Below are 13,699 nucleotides of genomic sequence, written 5' to 3'. Positions count from 1 at the left end.
CCCCTACAGGCAACCCTACAGGCTTGGGGAGGAGAAGCTGAAAATCTGCCTGACGGAAAGGGACCTTGGTGTGCTGATGGGCAGTCGGCTTAATATGAGCCAGCAGTGTGCCCAGGTGACCAAGAAGGCCAGTGGCATCCTGGCTTGTATCAGGAATGATGTGGTGAGCAGGACTAAGGAAGTAATTCTGCCCCTGTACTCAGCACTGGTGCGGCCTCACCTCGAGTACGGCGTTCAGTTTTGGGCGCCTCAATACAGAAAGGACATTGAGGTGCTGGAGGAGGTCCAAAGAAGGGCAACAAGGCTTGTGAAGGGCATGGATAAAAAATGGCCTACGAGAAGAGACTAAAGGAACTGGGGCTGTTTAGTCTGAGAAAGAGGAGGCTGAGGGGAGACCTTATTGCTCTCTTCAAATACCTGAAAGCTGATTGCAGCGAGAGCGGGGCTGGTCTCTTCTCACTGGTGACAGGTGACAGGACAAGGGGAAATGGCCTCAAGTTGTGCCAGGGGAGGTTTAGGTTGGATATCAGGAAAAACTTCTTTACAGAAAGGGTTGTTAAGCACGGGAACAGGCTCCCCAGGGAGGTGGTTGAGTCACCATCCCTGAATGTGTTTAAAAACCATTTGAATGTGGTGCTCAGGGTCATGATTTAGTGGTGGGTTGTTAGAGTTAGGGTAGTATGGTTAGGTTGCAGTTGGACTTGATGATCTTGAAGGTCTTTTCCAACCTGGGCAATTCTATGATTCTATGATTCTAACCCTCAACACAAAACCTAGCAGCCACAGACAGCCCTTTCTGCCATGCACACTTTGTCCATCTTTTGTAGGCATCTGTCTCATCAAGCACCACAAAACTTCAGTAATGTGTTCCTTTGGTGTTCAGAATTCAGTGCTTCCCTCTTCCAGAAAACTGTGCTAAAGGTAAGACTGGAGAAAGCCAAGTCACATCCCCTCTTTGAAGATTCGCATGTGCAAAAAAAGGGTCTGGATCCTTTCCCCAGGAATATGATTCTTTTCTAATTAGTTGTTTAACAAAATGAACTCCACTGAAAGGTGGGAGATTTATGTTTGAGTTGGCTCTGTCTCATAACGCTGCAGACATTAAATAACATTCAGCATACTTTGGAGTAATGACAGAGTATATATTGGGGTGAATTGGAGAGAATGCAATGAGTTTTCTTCATCTACTCCATGTTCAAAAGGCTTTATTGAAATACTTTGGAAAAACTCCCAATGAGATACACTGATGCTCATGGATCTTGTCATTGGAGGGATTTTAGCCAGACAGCTCCACTTCACCTTTGATATATTTTCCCATTTCCCAGACACTTCCAATTGTATGTGATCCTACTGCAGCCTGTAAAAATATACCAGGTAAAGAGGATACCGTGTGTCTGAGGGCCAAGAGAACTCATTTGTGGAGCACTCTACAGAAGAGGAAGGAGGACAGATACTTTGGGTTCTGCCATCAAATGAGACATCTGAAGAAACAGGACAGAGAAGAAATATGTCACAGGTAGGACTAAAGGCCATTTATGCCAAAATCATCATCAAGAAGTTCATCTTCTTGACATAATGGCTGGTCTAAAACAAGAGCTAATAATATTCTGCACTCTGTGATCACAATTCTAACGTTTCACAAAGCATGATTAGCAAGTTCTGTCTTTACATGCAATCTACAGCTCTTTCTGTCTGAAAAAATAGACTCTCTTGGGATGTTAATATTGCTCTGTCTAACAAAGGGGTTAATCTTACAATGAATTAACAAGTAACTCATGTCATAGCCAAAGGGAGTAATCCTTAGCCAAAGGGACATTTTATTTCCAACTCTGGTGGTAGGAGGTGCTGCTTCAGCACTTCCTGACTGAATCAAGAAGAAACAGGGAGGAGGGAAGAAATTCTGAGCCTCAAGAAACCTGCAGACATGGTTCTTAAAAGAATACAGGATACAAATGGATATTATCTCCGAGGAAAGCAAAGGACATAAGGACATAGTCAAGAAATACACCCTCAGCTGGAAAGAAAATAAATACTTCAATAACTTTTCAGCCAAATGTCACAGAAAGAGACTTCTAAGCTAATCTAAGTGTTAAAGCATGTAGGATACATCAATCTCTTTTCATTCATTTTCACTCCTCCCAGAATGTTTTCAACAGTGTTGTTCTTGTTTGAATGTGTAAGTATTTGTCTTTATTTATTTTTCTGCAAATTGCATTGTACTAAGGAGAAATTTGTGGTAATAGAGAAGTTGGAATAATGGATAAGAGGCAAAAGTGCAAAACAGCTTTGGTGTCTGAACACATTAAACAGAAATGACCAGGTAGTACTGATAAAATTGAAGGGTGAATCAAGATTTCAGGAATTAAATAAGGCAAACTCAATGAATCTTGTTCTAGCAAAAATCAGACAAAGTAAAAGAATATTAGCAATGCTAAATCTAAAAAGAGAATTAATAAATAACTAATTACTTTAATAATAATTATCAATTAAAGAGATAAAATAAGTTAGATATTTGCTTGCTATTGTTCTCATTCTTTCTCTTATGAGTGAGTGATCACATTTCTCTTCCCACCTGTGTATTTCTGTCACTTCTGACAGTTCTTTGGGTCAGAAGACATCTTTTCAATTCTAACTGAAAACCCCCACATTAGAGGAATACAAAATGAGTAATTCCACATAATTTCATTTAAAAAAAACCTATTAAATATTTTTTAATTATTGAAATAAAATCCTGATTCCGTGAACATCAAGACAAAAATTGTCTTTGTTTTCAGTAAAGCTATAATTTCATGTTGTTTATTTGATAAGTAACTAGTTCTGGACTCACCCTAATGATGGCCTGTTCATAAAAGAGTGCACCTGGGAGGCCTAGAAATACGACCACAAATTTCCTTTGTTTGTGTTTTCTGATGAAGTGTCAGAAAGGCTTGATAAGATTGCAGTGATCCCCATGCTCTATCCATTCAGAATTGCAAAGGGTGTTGGAGTGAGGGGCCAGATTTGCTGACACACGCAGTATTGGAGTCTTCTCTCTCCTGTGTTTGCAGACTCCCAAATGAAAGTGAGCTGTCAAGGAACATTTTTAAGGGAGGGAATGGAAGTAGGATAATTTGGCCAACCTAAATGTGATCTCTCTGTAATCATGTTCTAAATTACTTTTTTTATGTGCATGATAAGACGTAATGGAATACTGTTCCATTACATCAGCAGAGTAATGTTTTTAAGACAATATTATCTATTCAAGACTTTTAAATTTGGTCAGAAATATCAAATAAAGTATTCCATTTAAAGAAAGAAAGAATCTTCCAAATCCCAGAGAATTAGAGAAAAAAAAAAGGATTTAAGGTAGGAAACCTCAGTGTTAGTGACTTCACTCACTCACTCTCTTCTAAAGTGGTCACCAATGTGATAGAGGCTGTTTGCAAAATGGTGACTCTCCAACTCTCTGAATATGTTTCTTTTGACATGACAGGCTGTTGTGAGCTACCAGCACACCCAAAATCTCAAGTTACTTTCTCTTGGTGGCCAACTCTATGGCAAAGATTTCACCCTTGTTTTCAATGTTGGAACAATTTCTGTATCTATAAAACAAAAAGAATACATGGGACATCATCAGAAAGTTTTCAGCTGTATCTGAAATGTCACTGTGGAAGGAATCCCAATAGGCAATCTAGTCCATTCCCTGTATTTGCTGCATCAGTTACGTTTGGCTTTCCCCATATGTTTATCCAAACATACTTAAAATCTTTTCATGGCGGAAACTCCTCTATCTCTTCAGGCAAGTTATCTCAGTGTTTTATTATCTGTATCTTAGAAGTCTGGATTTTCATTTCCTTATGTATTTGAAAATGTTGGGATGCTCCCCTGCAATCTTTAGACTAAACATATTTTTTTTTCTTTTCTTTTTCCTCATAAATTATGCTCTTTAGACCTTTAATGACTCTGGATTGCTCTAATTATTAACGTGAAATGCCCTAAACTGAACACAACGTTCCAGCCAAGGCCTTACCAGTGCTGAGTACAGCAGAAGGATTACTTCATGTGTCTACAAACTGTTTATGCTGTTTGTATATCTCGATGAGTTGTTTGGAGGGCTCAGAAATAGCCTGACATTTTTAAATTATAGTAGGTATGTGACTGTCTATAACCTCTGATCCTCTTCTGAAGAGCCACCAACTCACCAGTTTTTCCCAGCCGCTTTTTGTGCAACTTTATTTCAAAATAAATATACTATGTGGAAATGGCCCCTGAATTCTTTTGATTTTTAGTTTTCTTAGTCTTTGCAGCATTGTGTCTTCTCTATCCTGTCATCTAGGTCATTAAAGAACATAACAAACAGAAATAGACCCAGATTCCTACGGGTACCATTTGATACAAATTTACATCTTAAGAATGAACAATTAGTAATTATTCCTATATTACAGTTCTATAACCAATTTGGCATCCATCCTATAGCTGTTTCTACAAGAACATGTATTTCACCTGGCGATTTCAAAGATCACATTAGTCTTGTCCAGGCATTAGTAAAGTCAATATATGGGAGTGTCAGCTTCTCTTTAGCACCAGGCCTATTTGTTGAGGAAGGAAAAGTGAAATGTGCTTAAAATAGTTTGTCTTCAATCTTTATTTTTCAAGACTCAGTTTTTACAAATGGTTGGATCTTTTTCCCAATATTTTTCTAGAAATTCAGCCTCAGATGATTGTTCCGTAATTCCATGGTCTTCCCTCTTTTCTATTTTAAAGATAGGCTTGATACTGGGCTCTATGGTTTGGATTTATTTGCTTCTTTTTTTTCCAGATTTTCTTAGTAGTTCTGATATTATTTCCAATAATTTCCAGGCCTAGAATTTTCTTTCCTCCTGCTACTTCACTACAGGCTCCAACATTAGTTATAATTGTCATTGTTCCAGCTCTCTGCTTACAGCCAACCATTCAGTGGTGACTGAGACCATGAGGCAATAAATATCTGATCTGCCTCTGTACTTCCTTTTGTAAAACAGGAGATTTGCCCCTTCCTTGTCTTTCTTCTACTCCCGATACACATACAGAATGATTCCTTCAATTCCTTGCTGGATGTGTCTCACTTTTGTGCCTTTTTGGTTTTGTCCCTCACACCCCTTTATTTTACTTTTTACTTTTTGCATGACCCACTTTCTGGTTTTTGTATGCTTCTGTCTTGTAATTGAGGTCAATAAAGATCTCCTGATTTAGCCAAGTCGGTCTCATAATCTGCTTCCAATCCTCTCTCCACTTTGAGATGGTTTGTACTGAAGTCCTTTACTAAGGGATTAGTGCCAATAATGGGGAAAAAATTACTGTCTTTCAGTTGCTACTATTTAATTCTTTCGTCTAATCTCAGTTTCTCTTTTGAATGAAGCCTCTCATCTGATGCCCTTGTTATGGCAGATCCAGATAGCTGTCATTATCTTTTCATATATCTTTTGCCATATCTATTTCTGCCAAGTTAAATTAGGGAAATTTCAGCCTGATGATTTCCCCTTTTCCAGCGCCTGCCTTGCTGACAGGAGTTTTCCTTTTCATTTCATGAAAATAAACAGCATTTCAGTCACCTCTTTTCTATCCTGAAGTTGAACAACTAGTTCCCTTTCCCCCTTTGAAAGAGTGGTTTCAAGATAAAGAGATGTTTGCTGCTGGTATCTGGTATTATCCTGGAACATCCTACAAACCATCAAAGGCAGGCACAAATTTCAACAACATTTTCAGATGTTTACAGAGTCTAAATCTGGAGCAGTCTAACAGGCTTGCTAATAATTTGGTTTATAATGATCCAGTGGCACCAGCTAAGTGCAATTACCCACAGCTTCTCAGGGTGCACACAAACCCAAAGAACTTAGTGGGGAAGAACCAAACACACAGTGGGGAAGAGCCACACCACAGCAATTATCTGGCTCAAATAACCCAAAAACCAGTATCACCCTTTTCCTCAGGGAGCTGTTGAACTGTTCTAGAGTAGAGTATTGACCCACTGCATTAAAGGACAGAGTTGGAGACATCTGCCTGTGACAAGCTGACTCTTGAAATGGGCACAGAAATGGGTATAGGATCAAGACCTAGGAAGGATAGAGACATTGCAAAATATAACACATATATGAGAATACGAAAAAATGTGTTAGATATTCTGTGAGTCACCAAATCACTATTTATCTAAGAGAAGACTTGCAGGGCTTATTATTAATTTCTCTTCATAGAATACAAATAGGTTATACTAGAACTGTAAGTATAGAAATACCCATAGGAATTGGAAAAATTTCTTATTCCTAGCAAAATCAGTGGAAGTAAGAATATATTTCAATTGGATTCCAGAAAAAAAAAAAATGAACAGAACCACTGTGTCCCTAGAAAGGGCACCAAGTGCATGAAATGTCCATCTTCACTCTTTCCTATGCTTCCACAGTTTTTAAACAGTGGGCCAGTTCCCACAATCTTCAGCTGCCTGTTTCAGGAATTAATCACAAAAATTATCATAGGTATACTTAATGCACAAGAGCTCGCTGATAGCAGTTATTCACTGGTCAGTCCATTAAAATGATATATTTTAGGGGAACCTATCAACACTTCAATAATATCTTGTTTCTGACAATTTTCTTATGATGTAATGTTTCTAATGGGATACATTTTCAGAACTGTTGAGAGAAGGAGCCCAATTAAACCCCTCTGAAGCATCTGGCCCTCTAAATCCCTACCAACATATAGTTAAATTGGCTGAATCTCCACAAAAAGCTACTGTAGTACAATCCCCAACAAGTACGTTTTACAGAGCTCACAGGAAGATAACATGTAATGTTTGCATCACAAAAAATATTGTAGATATCACATCTCTATGCTAGCAGTAACCCTACTATGCATCAACCTCATTTATTTAATTATACTTAAGCCATTTTTTTTCCATAAATCCGGCTATCAAGCCAATTTTAATTTGTCTGTGTCAGTTTGATAAATCCATGTTGAAAGTAAGTATCCTTTCCCTTCTTTTATGCACATAAGTACTATGTTTACTTATTTCCAGTCTGCTTGGAGCAGGCACGTACACAGCACTCGTAAAGATTTGCAAGGTCAACCTGTGCTGAAAACACTCCAGCTGGCATTCAGGAAGGGCTGTTTTGTGATGTGTACTGTACAGGCACCTTCATCTTGACAATCACTCATCAATTTCATGCAAGGAAGGTTGCTAGGAACAGTAATAATTTTGCACTTGAGAAAATCTTACAAACCTATCCTGATCTACAGGAGCATTCACAAATTTCCAGCAATATAGAATTAATTAGAACATGTAACATCAGTAGCCTATAACTTTGAGGAGAGTACCTTGACAGAATGACTATGTTTGACTTTTTTTATGATTGTTCATCTGTTTGACTAGTCAATGCTACAGTGCTTCTGTTGCATTAAAGGTAGACAACGTATGCCTACCCACACTGTAACAGTTTTAAACTATGATGCAGAAGTGCAGTCGGATTTGACCAGGTAAAACTCAGGTTCATTTCTAGCAAGGAAAGATATGAATTCTCCTGATTTTCTAAACCTTCCTGCTTTTCTAGAGAAGCTGCGTCAGGTGAAAAGATGCTCTGTCAGGGTTGTGTTAGGCACCTCCACTCTCAGGTAAGGGCTGTGCAGAGCTCATGGGAGTCATTCCACCATTCAGAGAGGCACAAAGCCAAGTAAGTAGCACAAGAACTCAGACAGCTTGTGCCCCTCGTCAGTCCTGTGCAGGCATCCGTAATGTCTTACATGGATTAGAAGTTCCCAGTGAAAAATAATGCCGCTGCTCCTTGCATTGGACCAGGTGGAGGGACAAATACAGAAGCATCCAGTTGGCTGATTTCTAAACCAGTTTGGGGCTATTCTGTGAGTTTTCAATTTTAAAAGTGTTTAAGTGAAACCGGATGCTTTTCTCAAGTATCTACTACATACATCCCTTACAGTGTTCTCCATGTGAATGCAGCCATAGATTAAAACTAAACATGTTTTAGAGGATGCTTCAAAGGTTAAAAGTCAATCTACATACTAGCAAACCCATCTATTTCTTCCACTAGGTGATACTGCCCTTGGGATTCTCACCTTCGTTTTGAATGTTGTGGGTTTTTTTTGTCTGGTAGAGATAAAAACCCTACGTGGTTAGCCCGATGATACAATGCAGGACAAAAGGATCTGTAAATTACTTTAGGAATTTTGCTGCTGGGACAAGCAAGGGTTATAAAAAATGCGACAGTTTTCTGTTTTCTTGAGGCAGAATCAAGAAGCTTTTGTTGTGCATTACCATTTTGCACTTTTTTGCAGCTGCAGCGCAGAACAGCCTGCTCCTCCTTGAGCAGCATGGACTGCTGCTGCATCCTCTGGGAGAAATAGTGTTATATTTGGGAAAACACAGCCCAGATCAGGGAAGGTAGAGACATCAATACTTCTGCTCTGATTGCTCTGGTCTAATTCATGATGAGTTACTACTTGGTATTACAAAACAGACTTTTGGCAGGAGTTTTTCAGAGAACAGGTGGGAGGGTGAAGGGGGCCAAACATGAGCATTGGAAACCTCCGTCCTAAAAGAAAATAAAAAGGAGAGAAAAAAAAAGAAGAAGAAAATTAACAGGAAATAGAAAAATTCCTCTTCTAGAGGTTGTTTAATTTAGTCCTTAGGACAAAAAGAAATAAAGAAAAAGAAAAAAAGAAATAGCCTAGAGCAAACTACCTACCATAGACTTGAAGTGACAGCAAATAAGTTCCATACGGATATAATATCACATAATTGCCAAGCCAACAATTAGTGACTCTTTATGCAATACTTCAAAACATTTTTTTTAATTAAAAGCATTTCTTCGTAGAAGTTATTCTGCCTTTCCCTTTCAAATCTCTTGGCTTTTCTGCCACCATTAGTGAGAGCAATAAATCCATTTTTTTTTCATCTGGCAAGAAAGAACTGGAAAAAAGTAAACCTTCACTCTGTCAGGAGATGGGAAGGTTGTTCCTGGTTAAGTGCTAACGCAGGGAACTGATCCAAACGCGTCAAAAACCGAAACACAGCAAATATTACCATTGACTCCAGTGGACTTCAGCCCAGCATCCTAGTGCTGGTGAACTCGACCCACCCGGGGCTTGGTGCTACTGCCCAAAGCCTGTGGATTCACATGTGCTGCAGGTGTGAGCTTCCCAAAGTTTTCCTGCTCCAGTTTCTCCTGTCTTTTCCTGTCTTTTTTTCCTGCCTCCTCAGAGAGTGCAGCTTTGCCTCCAGGAGCAATAACAGACTGGCTCATGATCAGATATTCATCAGCACCAGTTATGAAGCCTTCCAAGACCCAAACTCCCACTAACTCGGGTAGAGCTGTGTTCTAGGAACCACGTGAGGGAGCACCAGAGGGATGTATGCTATCCTACTTCAGTGAAACACAGGATAAAATATTTCCTCAGAAAATAAAGAGGAGACTCCAGACCGCACTTTGCCATGCATGTGTGTTCGCTCACTCACGAATTGCAATCCATTCACAATAGGAGGCTTTGGGGCAGATTGGCTGGAAAACTGTGTAGAGGAAACTGACCTGGGGGTATTGGTCGATGGCTGGCTGAACATGAGCAGGCAGTGTGCCCAGGTGGGCAAGAAGGCCAGTGGAATCCTGGCTTGTATCAGAAATAATGCACAAGCAGGGAGGAGATCATCCCTCTGTACTCAGCCCTGGTGAGACCACACCTCAACTGCTGTGTGCACTTTTGGGCCCCTCTCTACAAAAAGACCTTGAGGCCCTGGAGTGTGCTCAGAGAAGGGCAATGAAACACTGAGGGGTCTGGAGCACAAGTCTTGTGGGGACTGGCTGAGGGAGCTGGGATTGTTCAGTCATAGAAGAGGAGGCTCAGGGGAGGCCTTATCACTTTCAACCACTTCCTGAAGGGACGTTGTGGTGAGGTGGGGATTGGCCTCTTCTTCCATGTAACTAACTAGAAATAGGACTAGAGGGAATGGCCTCAAGTTGTGCCAGGCTGGACGTTAGGAAATACTTCTTCTCCAAAAGAGCTGGAACGGGCTGCCCAGGGAGGTGGTGGAGTCGCCATCCCTGGAGGTGTTCAAGGAATGTTTAGACGTTGAACTGACGGACGTGGTTTAGTGGGAAATATTGGTGACAGGTGGATAGTTGGACTGGATTATCTTAGAGGTCTTTTCCAACCTTGGTGATTCTATGATTCCATCATTCTATCATTCTATGAAGGGAAACTGCTCTCATGTGGTCAGGGCAGTGTCCTAGGAGTCAAGGGATCTCAGCATGAGATAAGAGTGTGCAGCTTTGTTTCATCACTATACAGTTCTCACACTTGGAGAGAGAGGAGTCCACAATTTAGGCCAGTTGCAAAAGAGAATTTCAGTGAACCAGTGCATGCCAGGTGACCCAAGCACTGAGGCACTGGGTCAGGCCACAGAGGAAGCTACAGATTGCTGCCAGCCCAAGTATCTGTGGTCTTAAGTCCAAAGGACGAAAATTTCTACTTTAGAAATTTTCTACTATTCTGTCCCTTTCCAGGGTAAACGGAAATGCTTGGCTGACATGTTGGTTGGATAGAATCAGAAGAATCACACACTGTGATAGATGAACAAAGAAACAGATTACAGACTCACAGTGCTAATTGCCCAGGCCTCCAAGTTACCATTCTCCATGTTTTGATGTATACTGTAGATTAATGATGGCCAAGGCCCTGATTCTCATTTACATCACCCAACACTATAAAGTGAAATGAAACTGGAGTAAAGGAACACGAATACAGGCAAGAATCTGCTCAAATACCTGCATCTTTTGAAGTTTTGTCTGCCACTCAGACCTAATTTGGAGACTGACTCTTCCAGATGTGCTTAAATGAGGGAGCAAGCCTCCAGCTGGGAGACAGACAGTCCCCAGAGGGGTGATGAGCCTGGCAGAAATCTATTAATCTGCTGTTTGGCTGGTAAACCAGAGGTGGGGCCTGTGACCAGGTGTGGGAATGATTAGAAACAGGTCTGGTCAGAAACAGTTTGATGATCAGAAACTTGGACAAGTACTCTTCTCTGATACAAGAAATCAAATCTAAAAATGCAGTCTAAGGTCCACATTTCTCCTCAGGCAGGCTACTCTTCAGAACACACTGGAATCAAGCTACAGCAAATAATAAATTTCTCCAATAGTCTGTTACAAAAAAAAAAACAAAACAGTTTATAAACTTGCAGACACCTCAATGTTGCCAACCATGTTGCTTTATTCAATTGGCCATAGTGTCAATTCAGTATTATCAAGGGGTTGTTCTCACATGGCGAATCAAAATGACCAAGTGAATACAACCTACATCAGTTCCCTGTTCTACAACTGGTTAGATGCAATGTGTGGGAAAGGTTGCAGAGGCTCATTTCACAAACTGGTACACTGGGTTTCCCCTCTATATACAGACATAGTGATGCCTTACCCAATATTTGAAATACTTCCAAAACAAATTGTTACATGCTGTCCTATGAGACAGCCTTTGCAATAACTGCTTGTTCAAAGGATGTTTTTTCTCTATCTCTCCTAATGCATATAAAAATTGAATCTTCCAATTTCAAATAGTAGTTGCACATACACAGCACTGCCCTCTTAAATTGGGAAAGCAGAATACTTTCTTCAAGGTAAAATTTCTGTGAACTAAAACCAACTCCAGGCTTACAGTTCCATTTGATAAGGCTCACATTACTCTTCTGCCTGACAAGGCAAACACAGAAGATTTATAGGCTCTATCTGGCTTGCATTTTAGATCTGAAAAAGAACCCGCTCATACAAAAGTTTATCTATTTTCCAGCTATATCCAATGCTGTCAGGAAAGATACCAGCTCTCTGTGAAAATCTTCTTCCTTTAAACCCTTAGGCCACCAGAGAAAAGAAATAATATTATTAGTGTTCTTCAATAATCTCTTTTTTTTTTTCCTGGAAGAAGTGTGCTAAGTCTTTCAAAGAAAGTCATATAACTTCTGCTAGATTATCTTGAGCACTTCAGCTCAGATTTTTCCTTTTACATAATTTTTAAGGAACACCTTCTGTTTCCTTCATCATATTCGAGGAGCCTGCGAGAAAATACAGTTGTCTTTTCACAAGGTAACATTACAGGACAGGGACTGACAGTGTCAGGCTGTCCTAGTTTGTCTGGATCAGAGTCCTGATCCCATCTGGTACACTCTACACAATGGCAATAACGTTAAACATCAGCCAGTGTATGTATGCCAAAATTCACTGCAATTTGACTTCTCATTTAGGAACAAGTAAGAAAGGGATTGGTAATAATTATTTTTCAGGAGAAGTACTCTGGTTGATAAAGTATTTGTTTGCTCTCCTTTTGTCCATTTCTATGAATGTTTACTTTTGTTGTCATCTGCAGTGGTGATGCATGCTACAATCTGAAGCAATTCACCTTAAGAACTGTGTTTCTGATTTTTCTGTTTGCGTATTTCCCAATTTTGTTCCTAGATAGTCTTACTAATGGCAAGCTACTCTTAACAGTCTTTGTAGAGGAGTAGAATATGAGGTCTATGAACTACTTCAACCTCAGTCCAATAAAAAGAAATGTCAAGACCTTGATGCAATATTAGTGACTATAAATTCCATTAATCCTGTGTTGAAGGAGAGCATACGGTGACTGAATTTTCTTGGAGTTAAAGCGAATCATCAATTTGTGCTCATGGGTGACTGTAAGCAATTAATGGGAATTCCCAGCACTAGCTTAAGTGACTTCAATTGTTCAGAAAGCCTAAGCCATAACCTCTGAACACCAAAGCACATACATTACCTCTTGGAGTGGTGGAGAGGTGCTATTTTTCATGGACCGTATTGAACAACCAGTCTTGAAGGAAATATTGTGCTGCTTTTTAGGAAGCTAGCCTGACACTCAATAGCTCGGAAGAACTCAGAGGTACTCGGAATAACTCCTCTAATAGTCTGGCAAGAGTAGGTTAGTACCTTGGGTAGGATTTCATGACTGCTAGTAGAGCGTGACGTGCAATGTCAGATGCTTTCCCACACCCTACAACATTATGTCTATAATCATAGAATTATAGAATCATAGAATGGTTTGGGTTGGAAGGGACCTTTAAGATCACTTAGTTCCAACCCCCTGCTATAGGCAGGGACACCTCCCTCTAGACCAGGTTGCTCACAGCCCCATCCAGCCTGGCCCTGAATGCTGCCAGGGAGGGGGCATCCACAACCTCACTGGGCAACCCGTTCCAGTGTCTCACCACCCTCACAGTAAAGAATTCCTTCATGATATCTAGTCTAAATGTACCCTCTTCCAGTTTAAAACCATTTCCCCTGGTTCTGTTGCTTCATGCCCTTATAAAAAGTCCCTCCCCAGCTTTCCTGTAGGCCCCCTTCAGGTACTGGAAGGCTGCTATAAAGTCTCCTCAGAGCCTTCTCTTCTCCAGGCTGAAGAGCCCCAGCTCTCTCAGCCTATCCTCACAAGGGAGGTTCTCCAGCCCTTTGATTGTCTTTGTGGCCCTCCTCTGGACCCGCCACAACAACTCCATGTCCTTGTCTCAGGGGCTCCAGAAATGGATCAGTACTCCAGGTGGGGTCTCACGAGAACAGAGCAGAGGAGCAGAATCACCTCCCTTGACCTGCTGGTCATGCTTCTCTTGATGCAGCCCAGGATACAGTTGACCTTCTGGGCTACAAGTGCACACTGCCAGCTCATGTTGAGACTTTCGTCA

Source organism: Numida meleagris, chromosome 2, assembly GCF_002078875.1.
Source record: "Numida meleagris isolate 19003 breed g44 Domestic line chromosome 2, NumMel1.0, whole genome shotgun sequence".
Lineage (NCBI taxonomy): Eukaryota > Metazoa > Chordata > Aves > Galliformes > Numididae > Numida > Numida meleagris.
Note: the sequence above shows the minus strand (reverse complement) of the source record.